Source organism: Aythya marila (genome assembly GCF_965140915.1).
Source record: "Aythya marila genome assembly, chromosome: 6".
Classification (NCBI taxonomy): Eukaryota; Metazoa; Chordata; class Aves; order Anseriformes; family Anatidae; genus Aythya; species Aythya marila.
Genome location: NC_139047.1, coordinates 34,970,607 through 34,985,670, shown reverse-complemented (window position 1 = coordinate 34,985,670; position 15,064 = coordinate 34,970,607). Strand labels below are relative to the sequence as shown.

Below are 15,064 nucleotides of genomic sequence, written 5' to 3'. Positions count from 1 at the left end.
GAAAAATGAACAGAAAAAGGCCAAAATTTTCAAGCATGCATGAATCTTAGGTTCATTGTTTCTGGCAAACAGAACTCACTTTTACATGTGCCAGGCATCAGCACTTCCAGGTTATTTCAGCATGAGCCAAGTAATGCACTGAAAATCTCTTCCAGCATGACCTGACTGGGTCCGTAGACTGAGCTGTAGCAGGGGTTACTGCTGTCAGTTTGCAAAAGCTAAATACCTGTGCCCAGAAAATTAATGCCTGCTTTTCCCATTCTGATTGCTTTCATTAAAAAAAATTAAAAAAAAAAAAAAATGCAATAACATTTTCTCTGCTCCTATTTCAGCCAGCTGGGAAGTTGTAACCTCACTGTCCTTCAATTTGTAATAATGTCCACAGACTCCACAAAAACGGTCTCACTCTAGAAATGAAAATAAATGTGTACTGAGGAAGTACCAGTGCAAACGAGAAGCTAGCTGTGTTTGTTTTGAAGTTGGGCTTCAAAACGTCCTTTTTATAGCATTTCTCAAGGCAGGGAAGCTAACCAAAGATACAGCGAGTGCATGAATGCACAACCTTAACATTCAGAACAGCCAAAGAGCCAACACTTTTGTCTTTCAAATGCTGATAAAGGAGTTATCAGTGAAACTAAGATTCATCGAGACCACCTCCAGAAGCAGATCAACTTTGTGAAAGAGTTCCAGAAGGATATAACATCAGCGTGTCCCCACCTAGACCAAGCTCACACATTTCCAAAAACACACCTAGCAGGGGATTGTGGTGTTGTGAATGAGCTGAAGGAAATGGAGGCTGTCAGCCTGCTCTGAGACAAAGTCAACAGTACAGAAATTAGTTTCATTGTGACAGAAGCTGCTGGAAACCACCACAGGATGGAAAAAAAGGGGGACAGTTTTGTACAGGGTGTGCAATCAGCCAAAGAAGACTTCAGTTGTGCTATGAATGGCTCTTGAATTATCATGGAAGATACACAAAGGCCAAAATATTATCCCATCTCAATACTTCAGGACTAATGCTGTTAGCAAATGAAACCATGAAAGCTATCAAAGCACCTTCATATAGATGGCATTCCCCAGTGCCAGCTTCTGTTTTTGTAGCACTGAGAACTAGTTTTGTTGCATCCATGTAGAAGTCTTAAGTAGGACAGGAGGGAAACACAGAAACTACCTGGAGCTCCACTGATGCTTTATTTTGTCTGTAAAAGAGATCAGCCCACTTAGACACACAGGATTAGGAAGAATCAGTACAATTGCTGTGTTTCAGGTCTCTGGTTAATAACACACCTAACAGAGAGACTTCTCCAACATCGAGGGACAATCTTTAGGAGTACGCAGGCTTTAACTCATACAATAGTTAGCAACTCAAACTGATTGAGCTGACACTGCACAGCAGTATCTCCAAAAAAGACAAACTGACGAGTATCAGAATTACACATTGTGGTCTTCAAAGAATTTGGAAGACACTGCATGTAACTCACTGAGCCCCACGTGACTCAATAGAAATAGGCCAGGAGAAAAGAGCAGCTCTCACTGCTAAAAGTCTGCGGGACTCCATAGCACAGAAATGAGCTGAAGTCTCTGGGCAGCATGGCAAAAGCCATCCTCTGCATGAGGCATTGCTGATCACGATGGACCTGAAACTTTAGAACCAGTCCTGAAGCTTGCCTCATTAATATCTGTCACTTCAAAGAAGTAGTAAAGTCATGGACCAGAAACAGATAGAGAAATCCAAATCAGAGCTGTGTACAATGGCTTCAGTTAAGTTAGCCCCCCACCAGAGGTTGTGGTGCTATGCCACCCAAACATCTGGAGAAGAATAAAAAAGAGCCTCTGTCACCATTTTGGTTACTGGTTCCTGCCTCACTCCAGGTGGAGAGGAACATGATCGAGCCCGTGGCCTGAGACACACATCTCCTTTGCTGCCCTGGCAATCCCACCCCCACAGGACAGGACCCACTGAGGGGGACAGGCATCCACATTTGGTTGGAAGAAGATGATCATCTCTTCTATCAATGTAAAAGGAAATTTATACAACAAATACTGCTACCAAAGGCAAAGGATTTTTTGTTTTGTTTTGTAATTCAATTGTAGTATACAGTAGAAGCTTTAAAATACAGAAAACAGTTCAGCTATTCACTCTATTTGGAAAAGAACATGAACAAATATATGTGGCACTTGTAATTGGATTGAGAGGTAAAGTGAACAAGAGGTGCTTCTTTTAAATGAATTTCCTTTGGACACAAAGAGGTAAGTTGCAGGGATGTGAGAAAATATAGAAAAATAACTCTGAGAATCCAAACTACCTTACCAAATCACACAGCTTTTTGGGAAAATGCATTTTAAATGACTCTAAGACATTGCAGCAGTACAGACATAGCCCAGGAAGAGAATGTGTTCTTTTTATACATTTTCCCTGTCTGTGCTGCTTTGTGTATGAAGTCAGGACAGCTTTTTTTCTCCAAAAAAAAAAAAAAAAAGTACAGAAAATCTGAAATGTAGTCTTACAACACTGCTCTAAAATCTGTCTCCAATTAGTATGCACAATTTCAAAATGAGCTTCAAGCCACGTGTGATTTCTTTCAACTCTGACCTGTATTTCCAAATGAAAAACAAGTTGCTTCTTATGATAAGGCTATCAGTTACAAACATGAGTATGTGTCACAAACTTTGCAGGAAAACAAATCTTTGTCTCTAATTCTGACTCTCCTTTGTGTGACCCATAATCAAAATGTGATATTGTGTTACTTGAACATCTTTGTGGGTTCTTATTTCCTTGTAAGACTATAAAGGCCTGAAAGTAGTGTGCCCACAGACAGAAATGCAAAGCTACCTTTCTGATAAAAAGCTCTGAGTGAAATGTGCCTCAGGACACAAAAAGCATCTTTTGGCTAGCTGCAGAGCAGAGAACTAATTAGGCTTGATCTAAACAGCTTTATGCAGGAAACATGCTATCATGGCATTTCCACTGACCAGCTCCATGAGGAACGTTGAGAGTCCCCTCGGATAAACCAAGGACATCTGTTGTACAATTCCTTTACACCTCACCATGCCCTATTCAGCACTACTATCAGCACTACTGATGAATAATAGAGTGGTACAAAGCTTGTTGATAACAAACAGGGCAAGAGATTCTATCAGTGTCTTCAGCCTCTAGCAATATTGAATACCAACTAGATAGGCTGCATATTAGGAAAAGGTTCTTCACCAAGAGGGTGGTAGGGCACTGGGACAGGCTCCCCAGGGCAATGGTCAGAGCTCCGAGCCTGCTGAAGTTCAAGAAGCATTTGGGCAATGCTCTCAGACACATAGTCTGTTTTTTGGGTGATCCTGTGTGGAGCCAGGAATTGGACTGGATGATCCTTGTGGGTCCCTTCCAACTCAGGATATTCTACAATTCTAGATATCAGCCTTCACCACTCACCAATTCTTACAGTACCTACTGTTACTAATCACCTCCCTCGTGGTCACCAGCAAGGAAGTAAGTTAATCAAACGCTGCTAAATTGCAGCCAGCAAAGGCAAATGCTGGGAAACATGGCCTAACTTGCTTTCCCAGCCAGTGCTGCTGGCCTTCTCCACTTTTGGGGACAATTACTTAGTAAAGACAGGGATACAAGAAGTGATTAGTAGCTTGGGATATTACAGAGGATCAGATACAGTTGCCTCTTGCGTAGGACATGAGAGATTTTTTAGATTCTGAACACTAATTTTGCCTTTAAAGCATCATTTCACATGTACCCTCTACATTATTATTATTATTTCCAAATTTTCAAACAATAGAAATAAAATAATCATGTAACACAACCTGTATTTAACACATGCACAATATAGATAGATATAGTTATTCTAAAAATCATTAGCAACAAGTTTTCTGAACTTCAAAAAGATGAATTTAAGACTCCTTACCTACAGCCTCACAGAAGTCCTTGTCTCATCTCAAACTGTCATCAACCGGCAGCAGTTTAACTATTTCAAAAAACGGAAAACATCTAGGTCACATGTCTATAGACAGCATTCGGGTTAATCTCCCTCAGCTCATAAAGATAGAAAGAAAGCAGGAAAAAAAAGTAGAGTAAAACCACTTCCTGCAAGAGCAGTAGCTAAACCATTGCACCAGTGAGTAACTTACACCCAAGTCTTGGGCAAAACTCTTCTGGTTTGGATAAAAAGACAAATTTTAAAGTATGAAAATATCTCCGCTGTTGAACTTGCAACAAACAGGGAGCATTAGATTTTGCAGAAGGTAAACATGACGTTTAAAAGGAAATGCTAAAAGGAATTACAATTCTAAGCCTCAAGACAACTTCCCTTTTCTTACCTTCAATGAAACCCTTTGAGTGCTGAAATAGCTTACAACAAATCTGCTTTGCTGATTTGAAACAAAGCTTAAGTAAATGTGATGCTTACTGTACCGTTACTTTAGATTTCTAAAATAGTAAATTCTGGACAATCAGAGTTTGCAACTAAAAAAAAAAAAGGACTTGAACTATTGCCTCTCTGATTAACACTTCTGCTTCTTTGATTTTCTGTTTTAGCACTTCTTCATTAAGCAGCCTTTGGAGAAGCACAGCCACACACATCTGCTGCCCAGCAGCTCACAACATTGTGGTCCCTCAGTCCCTCCTTGTCAGGCAGGAGGAACCTAGAGGGAGGGACATCACACGGCTCCTTGTCTTTGGCCCAGCAGAAAAACCCCTTCACACCTTCACTGATGTCTTCCCCCATGACCTTTCAGCAAGGAACGATAGCATCTTTCTGATATTTCTAGCTTGACTTTCAGAGCGTGCATTCATCTTTCTGGAGGAGTTGGGGTTCCCTTGTGGGGCACAGTGGTTGTGGTGCACACACAAGGACTGCTGTCGTGTTGGTCAGGATGCAGAGCCTTCTGTTTGTGTTTTGGCAGATTAGGGGGATTTTTTCGTTATTTCCCACAATGAAACAAAGAACTGCAATACAGCCTGAGAAAAAAAAGTTCATCCCCAAGTTTAGGATTCATAACTGATGAGTAGTGCCAGTGGAACTCCTCAGGAACATGTGCTCCACCAATGCAGAAATCCAACAATGAATTCAGTGGGCTCCCTGAAGAAGGATCCTGCAGAACATACCAATATTTGGGGAAAGTTATCTGCCAGTTGGATTTGGGTAGAATATTAGCCAGCTTGGTGTCAGTGGGGAGAGAATAAGAAGGTAATCTAGATGGATTAGCAGTACAAGCTTCAGGATGCAGCCCACAAATATCTATTTTCCTTTGAGTTTTACCATTCCCATCACCTCCTCCTCCTACAGGCTTCATCCAGCATCCTTTGTCACCATCACTGTCCCCATTTTCTTCCCTGGTGTCTCTGGTTCTTTGTCTCCTTCTTTCCTCAAGGAAAACTGGGACAATGTCCCTCTTACAGAGAATCAAAACAGAAAAACACAATGCACCCAGGTAACCAAGGACAACTACAAGTTGTCCACCTTCTATCAGCTCACTGGCAAATGTCCTATGTCAAGATGACTTTTCTGAAATGTAAAGAAAACAGCTTAAAGTGAAGAGCTAAGTGCTTTTCAACACTGAAGGAAGTCTTGTTGACGCAAAAATTAGTGTTCAATTGAATTGACAGAAACCGCAGAGATGGTTAGGAAACAGGAGCTAGGACTGAGGCTCAAGTGGAGCTGAGAAAGACCTTGAAGGAGGACATGAGAAATTTTGCAAAGATGCAAAGATAAAAGAAAAAAGAACAGAAGAAAAAAGAAGAAAGAAAAAATAAAATAAAATAAAATAAAATAAAATAAAATAAAATAAAATAAAATAAAATAAAATAAAATAAAATAAAATAAAATAAAATAAAATATATAAAAAAAAAAAAAGAAAAGATTTGCAGGCAAGTAATTTCCTATTGCAGCAAAACAAGATGCAAGACAGTTTATGTAGCAAACACCTTTATCATCTCCTGAAGCACATGGGAAACAAGAGGTTCAAGGACCCAAGAAGAATCTGAAAGAACAAGGGGAAACATAACACTGCTGAAGGAGTAACAGAACTATCAGGCAATAGAACGATGCTTACATCATCATTGCTGACTTTATGCTAACTTCTACAACCTTCATTTCACAGCTAGAGATCCAAAACCAGACTCAAGACCATCCTTGTTCCCAAATGCTCACCACTTCAAGAGGTAACACATGCATGTGGACAGGAGAGGGAGTTGAACAGCACGAGAGCTGGCTGTTACAGCTCTAGACTAAAATATTTTTATTTGTAGGCACTGCTTTTCAGGGATGTGCTTTAAAGACGGACTTTTGGAACAGCAAAGTAGATGCTATGCCTGAAAGGTGATGAGGAGAGAAGGCAACACAGCACTTTCTCCATAAGCTAACAGCCAGTGCTTAAAGAACCTGCATTGGTATTACTTCATTGCTTGCTCTTTTATAAACATTACATGGCTCAATAGATTATGTAGTATGGAACAAATTTTAGAGCACCTCTAATTGAAAAATCTATTGTAGCTAGATATCTCATTTTTTTTTTCCTCAAATAAAAGCAAAGGCATTTTTACCATTACTAAATATTTGTGGGCAGTGCAGACAACAGGACTTAATCTCTAAAATGTGAAGTGACCATCAGTAAATGTAAAAAATACCACAGAAGAACTTGTCTGTTACCTTGTCAAAAGCCTAGATTACCAAGGACATGACATTTTTCATGAAAATGTCTTTCACTGTACACCTAACATTTCAAGTCAAGTTGCATACTCTGTCTGATTTCCTTCACATCCATTTGACAGTATGTCAGTAGTGACAAAATTCTATAAAAAGATGGCAGCTTTGCATACTGCCTAAACTTATGCAGCACAAGCTTCCTGTGTGATCTCTGGAAGACTGAAAATACTTTAGATGTGCAAAAACCCATTTAGCAAAATCTAAGAGCTCATTTAATCCAAGTAAAATTAAACAGGACACGGAAATTACAGAGGCATTACCTGGAGCAGATTGCTGCTTTGTAGGTTGGCCTTTGTGTGTTTACTGTGCAAGTTAGAGACAGAGCATCATTTCTGAAGCTCAGATTTCTTGTCCCTATTTCAGTGACTCATGGCGTCATTGCTTATGAGACATGTCATCAAGCTGGTGAACATCCAGATTTCCATATCTCATAACAGAGAGCACAGAGCACTAAAGCTAAAACAACAGTTTTAATACCCACTGTTGACTGAAGATGCTGGATGCCCAGAAGCTGTTACAAACTCAGGTCTGATAAGTTCAAATGGTATCATAAGTTTAATCGCGTTCTTGAACAGGGCATCCAAGACTTGTTCTGGACCAGCTGCCTACTGGGGAGAAAAGAAAACTTGATTTTTTTTTCTCATTTTGTTCAGTCTTTACTCTGTTGGGATGACTGACAGGCAGCCCATAGTCTGGCTAGTATAGCAGACACCTTCCTCTAGCAACAAATCTAATTTCAGGGAGTAAGTCAAGCCATGATAACACCAAGTGTGGGCAGCAGTCAAGCACAAGCCTGGAAGAACTGTGTGTTGTGTACAATTGCTGGCTCCAGATGAAAATTTTTGTTAATGAAAACGGATGAAGTTCCAAAACTTTGTAATTCATTGGAAAAACAAACCACCACCACTAGCAAACTAGCAGCCTATGTGATAATGAAGAAATAGTGTATTAATTCCATATTCTTCACCAGAAGGATGATATTTTTTGCATTCGTAGTGGATTTTAAAATATTTAAATTAAAAAGGAGAACAAGGAGTTATATCTGCATGGGCCCTAATTCATTTCCTTGTTCACAGCACTTGCTCTCTCAGAGTGCTGATATTCATTCAGTAGACATTATTTTTTGCTGTAAGGGCTCAGAATACTTAAACACCAAAAAAAAGGTTCCTAGGAACTCATGCATCAACAAGGCCATTCAACAATTCCACAAGCTTATAGCCCAAGATAACAACAGTCCCCAATATTACCTGCTTGAGCAATAAATGTTTATAATGTAGGAGCTTATGTGTAAATGTCAGTGTAAACATACATTAATGGTTAAATTCACACAACCCTCTAAACCGTAATATGCATTATAAATATTCTGGTATCATCTTCCAAAATCTTTTACTCTGAGCTGATTTTTCTCCTAAACAATCCATTCTACTTACTGCAGTGTTAAAAGTGCAAAAGATATTTTTAAAAAATTGTCACAGGTGGTAGAAAATAGATCCTAAGAACTGCTCCAACAGTTTAATGCTGGCTATATAGAAGGAACATATGCACTGTGACTTAAGGTCTAAAACCCAAAACACTCAAATTTTAGGAGACAAATAATCTTGCATTAAAACATCTCTTAATAGCAGAGCTGCTAAAGTTTTGATAACACATAATTTACAAAACAGCACAGAAGTTTAGGATAGAATTCGCTGAATCTTTACTTATTTTGCCTTCACTTTGGATTTAGAAAAATTCAAAATTAAGAACATATTTCTTTATTTTCACACTTTAAAAAAAAAAAAAAAAAAATCAAACACTACACAGCCAAACACTACACAGCCTTACTTTTAACTGTTAAATATATATAAAAAAAAAAAAAAAAAAAAAAGTTAATGGAAACTACTAGATATGAAATATGAAAGTTCTAAATAAATCCAAGCCCTGTCTTCCAGGTGTTTTATGGCACTGAATATTTATTTTAAAGGCCAGCCTAGCCTAGAGATATTTTAATAACTGAAAAAAGCCACTCCAACCCATTGTATAGCTATACTGTACTAAAAAGAGACCAAAAAAAACAACAAGCATATGTTGATGCATTATGTAAAGACTTTCTTTGACAGGATTTAGTTACATGCAAGTTTTAAATGCAGTGTAAATGCATTTTCTGGAGCGTTAGTCCTCCAAATGCTAGAAGTGCTACAACACCAAACTGCCAAAATGGTACTTTTACATCACACCATAATGGACCTTAAAAGGGCAAATGAGTCATGTACTTTGTATGGCAAAATCTTAATCCATTGACTCGTGATCAAGTCAGAGTTGCAAGCTGGTGCTGGCAAAATCCTCTCTAAAACCTTTCCCTTCTCATTGCTGCTACCAGTGGCTTTAAGTGTGATCCAAACTCTCCACATCAATGACTTTTTGACTGGAGATGTTTCAAAAACTGTCAATGTTTTCACAGCAAAATATGAAGTGCCTTTCATTTCTATGAACCTGATGCTCCAGGTACTGTTGTTTCTACCTTCATTATAAAAGCATCAGCTATATGGTGAATAACGCTAGGAAAAATACCAAATCCTGTAAACTCCCATGTTACAGATGAATGCAGAAGAAAGTTGAGACGTTCTGGCATATTCCTTTCTATTTCTTCAGGCTTTGAGGAAGAAGAGGCTTATTTCTACAGTATCAAGTTCCACTTTTGGAAAAAAGATAAAAGTAAGCATACAACAATGCAAGACATTCAGAAAAATAATGCAGTCTCCATCAAATCTAGTGGAAAATAATAAGTGCTCAGCTCTTCCTAATGCATCTTTTATCTGTACTTTAGGTTTGTCTCTCGCTCTGCTCCCTCCCATGCTACTCTTGAGAGTGAGTCAGAAATGCCTAGGCAGTTGTGCAAGAAGAAAAAAAGTCAATAAAAACAAGAGAAAGTCAGACACAGGAAGTAAAAGTCCTCTGCAGACACATGATTGTCTTCTCTCATGTCCAGAGCAGCTTTCAGGGGAGACTATACTGCCTGAAACAAAATAAGAAAAAAAAAAAAAAAGTTTATTAAAGGCTTGAAGACTAAAACAGGTAGTTGCATTAAACAATTCAGTACGTCAGTTCCAATCCCTTCACATGATTTTATCTGCCCATGTAATTCAAGGATACCTCTAGATTTGTACACAGCTATACTCCATTGTCCTTTTCCCCAGTCCCTCAGGCAGGCAATTGCTGTTGCCCATGCTCATAAGATATGGGAGAAGTCATAGGAAATCATATTGGCTATTGGTAAACAGAGTTATCCAGATTTAAGGGAGGGAGGAAAAAAAAGACAAAAAAAAAAAAAAAAATTGTACAACTTCGGGTTGAATATTAGAGATGTTGGCTATTTAAACATTAGGGAAAACTTTTTTAGAGCTGGCACCTACAGAAAATAAGAAGGTGGTCTTTACTTAGACCACTACAACCTGTCCCCACAAATGCATTTAACTTCATCTCACTTTAAGCAGGCAAAAAAAGAAAACACATAGCCCTCATTCTACAGCTTTTTGAGATTGTTCCAGTTTTTCAGTTCCTTCTAATCTCTATAGTCTGTGGTCTTTGAAGACATATACTTCCTTTTCCCTTATTTCTCAAGACCACCCTGTCCTCCTCTTCTGTTTCATGCTTGTAATCTTGAATTTATGAGCCCTTTTTTATGCTATATCTGCCAAATTTAGCAGGGACTGTCCTAAAGCAAGTATGCAGCACTGCTATATTCTGATCCTTTAGATACCCTAGATACAGGTTAGCACAGGAAGATCAGTTTCAAGCAATGACAGCAGGTGCCTGGTATAAAGACTTACATCTCCACTCCTCCCTGATTTTGGGGAGGGATTGGGAAGTATATTAAAATGATGATATATCAGACAGTTTTATACAGTCTGAAGTGTGAAAACCATTCATCGTTCTTCCACTTCAATTATTTCTATTGCTCCAAATACTGCAAAAGGAGGATAAAGTGAACCAGCACTTCAGAGGGCAAGTGGTTTTTAGGGTTAGGAAGCATTTTTTTCAGCTTTTAGGAGTGTTTTGGATTTACGAAAGAGAGAGTTTAAGGCATGAGACATGACACAACAGTCAGCAGTCCCCATTCCTTGGTTGTGGACATGGACACAGCACTTTTGCGCTGCAGCCTCTGTGTGTTTGTGAAGACTTGATTAATTACAGTCCCTTTAGCCTACATCCCCACTCACGTTTCCAATCCACCTTTATTTCAAGATGCAGTTCTCTTGCGTCTTCCATTTTTCTGAGCAAAACAGTGCTGAAAGTTAGGTCTGTTTGGAAAAATATTCCCTGCAAGGCTTTTTAAGCCTGGCTTATTCTTCCCTTGGAGTGAGGTCTCCAAATCCAACTGGCACTTGTTACTCATTTCTCTACAGAGCCAAGAGCTCTCTTAGTTGACCTTCAGCAGCATCTGCATGGTGGAGGCACCAGCCCTTCTTCACTCATGCACGATCTTGCATATCTAAAAGAGGACCTTAATACAAAAAAAATTAAAGCTCTGCAGTGTATGTCATTATGATATACTAGATGCAAAGCAGCTGTTTTGAACAGATTTGGCATATAACAGGGGTAACGTAATTTTACACAAATCATTATGTTCGTTATATTAAATTAAATAGATTAAAATTAGTCAGCAATGTTTCTTAAGATCATCTTACGCATAGATCGCTTTATCCTTATATTCTAAAGTGTTATTTTTCTCCTTAACTTTCTGTGCTGTAAGCACATAAATGCCCAGATAATTAGAAGTATAAGCTCCTAAAATTCATGACTGTTGAGTCTTTTCCAATATAAGCAACTGAATAAAAGGTACATAAGGGAAATAGAAAATTACTTTTTTTGTTTTGGTTTGTTTTTTTCCTGATCTATTGAAGAGTGAATGATTTTTTTCCCATCCTACAGGAACAGATTCTGGACTAATTTTTCCAGCTAGAGGCTTTAAAGTCTAAAACTCAAACATCTTGTCCTCAGAGACAATGTCGTCCAAGTTCAAAGGATGTATAGCCCTGAAAAACTGATGTCTTATTTCAGAGCTAATGTCTTTGCTTTCATTGGAAGTTTGATTTCATTAAATTAAACTACTCCTCATATACTCCATAAATTGGAAAAAAAATAGAAGACAACACTGAACTTTGTGATTCTCTGAGAAAGAGCACACATACATACACACATATAGATGTATGTATATACCATATGCATAACTGGCACATTTTTCAGTCATTTTCTAATATTTTGCCATGGTAGATGTTATTGTAGATTACTTTTTTTTTTTTTTTTTTTTTTTCCAGATGTTTTTGGAGAGCCTCTGAACTGCAAACAGTAGCCTTGCAAAGCATTGGTCTTAATGAACATCATTATAATTAAGAGCATGCTTTTCATAACTAAATATAAAAAGATATTTTTTTTCAAGTAAGTCTGGGTCTGATTACTGATGGAGGAACTTCAAGATCTGTTTTGCTAGACATTTCAATATTCATTCAGAAAAATGTCAAGATAACAGACTTTAGAATGTAATTTTGGTGATTCATTCTTTTTTTTTTTTTTTTTTTCTGGTATTTTATCACTTCAGTTTTAATATCCAGTTAAAGCAAGAAAGTTTGAATAACATAAGAATACTAATGAAAATAAAGCAGTCAAATGCTACTTCCATACTTCTACAGAATTTAAAATCTTCTAAAAATTGACCCTTTGCATTATCCTTCATCCATATCTGATACAAAGTAATAGTCTTTGATGTATTAGTGAAATTTGAGAAGTTTCTTTCCCAAATTTAGTGTGCTTGTCACTACTGCTTTGGTCCAGAAGGAATTTACCCTGTCTAACTCAAGTTCCTTCAACAACAGATGAAACTTAGACAACATAAATAAGTTTATAAAGTCATTAATTTGCCACTGAACTACGTTCAAACTAGGAGTCATAAGTAATGATAGTGAATGGGATTCTCATATCAATCAGTCAAGTACCAGTGCTTTTTGTATACCCCTATAGGTGACATATACCATCCTCTTAATAAGCCACTTCTGCACAACTGTATGTTAAGCAGGAAATGAAGTAAGAAAGCAGAAAGTACAATCAACCATTAGCTCTGAAGTCTCAAACTGATCTTTAACACATCTCCACAATGTGTAGAACTGAAACATCCAACAACAGGATGGTGAAGTGTAGAAATCAAATTGTGAACTGAGGTTCTCCACCGTGTGGAAAGGAAGTGAGGTGCCCTGGAGGCAGGCTGCATCACCAGCTGAGGGAATTGCTTTTCAGCTGGGTTATCTACAACCCCTGCACTGAGCAGAGTTACCCTAAATTTAACAGTGAAAAATAGGTCTAAACTTTTGCTCTGATCTGATCATTATAGTTGAACCAGAAGTTCCCACATGTGCCTCTGCTCACCCTAGCCCTACCAGACTTGTCTCATGTTTAACTAATTGGACAGGGCTCTTTTTTGTTAATAAATGGCTTGTACATCCTGGAAGGTGTCTCACAGCTCAGCAATAGCACTTTTGTTCCGTTTTGTCAGTTCCTTCTGGGTTCAATGGTTCTGGCATGTTTGCCCATCTCTCCAGGCTACAGCTCATGGGTTTCCTGCCTGCCCTCACCAACCACAGCTCTACACAATTGAAGCTGTTTGACAACATCTAATTACAGAAATGGAAAGAAAAAAAAAAAAAAAAAAAGGACTTCCCTTAGGTTGACAAAGGTGGAACATACAGGGCCCCCTTCCTGGGGTAATGCTCCCACCACTTATCTCTTCTCAGTAAGAGGTGGCTCCACCACACACTTCTCTACTAGAATAACTGTCATCACTCCAGTGGCCACTGATTTTTATTTATTTATTTATTTATTTTCTGACAGGGTGCACTGGCCATGTTTTCTCATTATTTGCCTTCACTGGGCTGCTCTGGAGACATATATACTGCCTTGGTCCTGGATCAGAAGGTTCATCCTTCAATTTTGTCCCATTCTAACAGATAAAACCTCTTTCCAAGCTGATGTACTGAAGAACTTTTACGATAGTCTCTTATAAAGAAATGAATGTTATCAATCATTTACCCTTAATTCATCTGAAACTCAAAGTCAAGAAACAAAGAAGCTTATTGGCACATTTGTACCCTGCAGGAAAAGAAGAAAAAAAAAAAAAAGTCTGAAAAGGTATTAAAGGTTGTGTTTTTAAAATTATACAACCTAATATTAATGGTATCTATAGCAGAGGCTGGAATACCACTGCTGTTGATGTACCTGACAAATAGCTTATAGAGGCCTTCCATATCTTAAGCTGGAGTTTTCCTTTCTCCACACAAAACCAAACTGCTCTCATAGCTTCTACATCTTATAGCTGCCACATCAAAGTCATTTTTCCAGTCTCAGTGATATAAAAACTCAGCTGTGAAATAGGGAAAAATAACCATTTTAGATGCAACTGAGACAACTCAGAGGTAGCTGAATATAGACTTCCACGCACACCCTATTTTTCTCTAAGGAGACCTTCAACTATTTTTCTCTGTAGAAGACAGAAGTACAAGAAAGTGTAGGAGCATCCTTACAGTCATTTCTTTTTAAGTTAGATGCAAAAAATTGCTCTAAAAAGATGAACATAGTCAGAATTACTGACCTCTCTTGACCACACTGGTTAAAACCAGATATTGCACACAACAGCATCTGAGCATTTTGCATAAAATTTCAGGTAAGACATTAAAACTGCTTCTACACCTTACTTGAAAAATGAGTATTTCTTAAAATTTCCTTGCACCTCCCAAGTGGAACTTCAAATAAAACACTCATTAAAAAAGAAGCATGGTGTCAGTGTTCTAAGTGTACCTAGCTACTAAAATAAGTATGTTACAGGCATGTTTCTACTGAGATTCATTAATGACATCTTAATAGGTCCCAATTCTTAACATCTTGTGCTCAAGAAGCAGTGTAAATTTTGCAGATGTCTTCTGCCAGTTCTCCTTACAAGAACCACCACCACATCATGCTTCCTCCTAGATAGTAAACCAAGGCACCAGGCAAATTTGCAAAGCAGCAAAGGTGCAAGTTGGTCTCAGGAAGCCTGATTCATACTCTATTACCACAAATGTACAGGAACACTTGTCCCACTCAAGACAATCTCTTCAGGATCAGGGCACTTACTCTATGTTGCAAAAAGGGAACCCATGAGTTAGGCTGCAGCCTGTACGAATATCTACACAATCTATAATCTACCAGGCAAGTAGAGTCCCAGAAGACATAATTCCTTTCAATCTGCAGTGTCATCTCTAGTGTGTGCTCTGTTACAAAGAAAGAGTTGGAAAAGTTTTCCTATAGATTTTTATATTTGCACCTGATACTGTGATGGTAAGACTGCTATT

General features: G+C 38.2%; 1 protein-coding gene across 2 annotated transcripts in view; it reads right to left on the bottom strand.

The window, feature by feature from the left end:
• The window catches only part of ARHGAP15 (Rho GTPase activating protein 15), a 332,136-nt gene extending 328,032 nt beyond the window's left edge, over positions 1 to 4,104 (bottom strand). The window contains exon 1 of one of the 2 annotated variants that reach the window (XM_082763341.1): positions 3,909 to 4,104. The gene's annotated coding sequence lies outside the window, so the exon portion shown is untranslated. The remainder of the gene's footprint in view (positions 1 to 3,908) is intronic. The other variant, XM_082763342.1, reaches the window with a different exon arrangement.
• Positions 4,105 to 15,064: the final 10,960 nt, after the last annotated feature.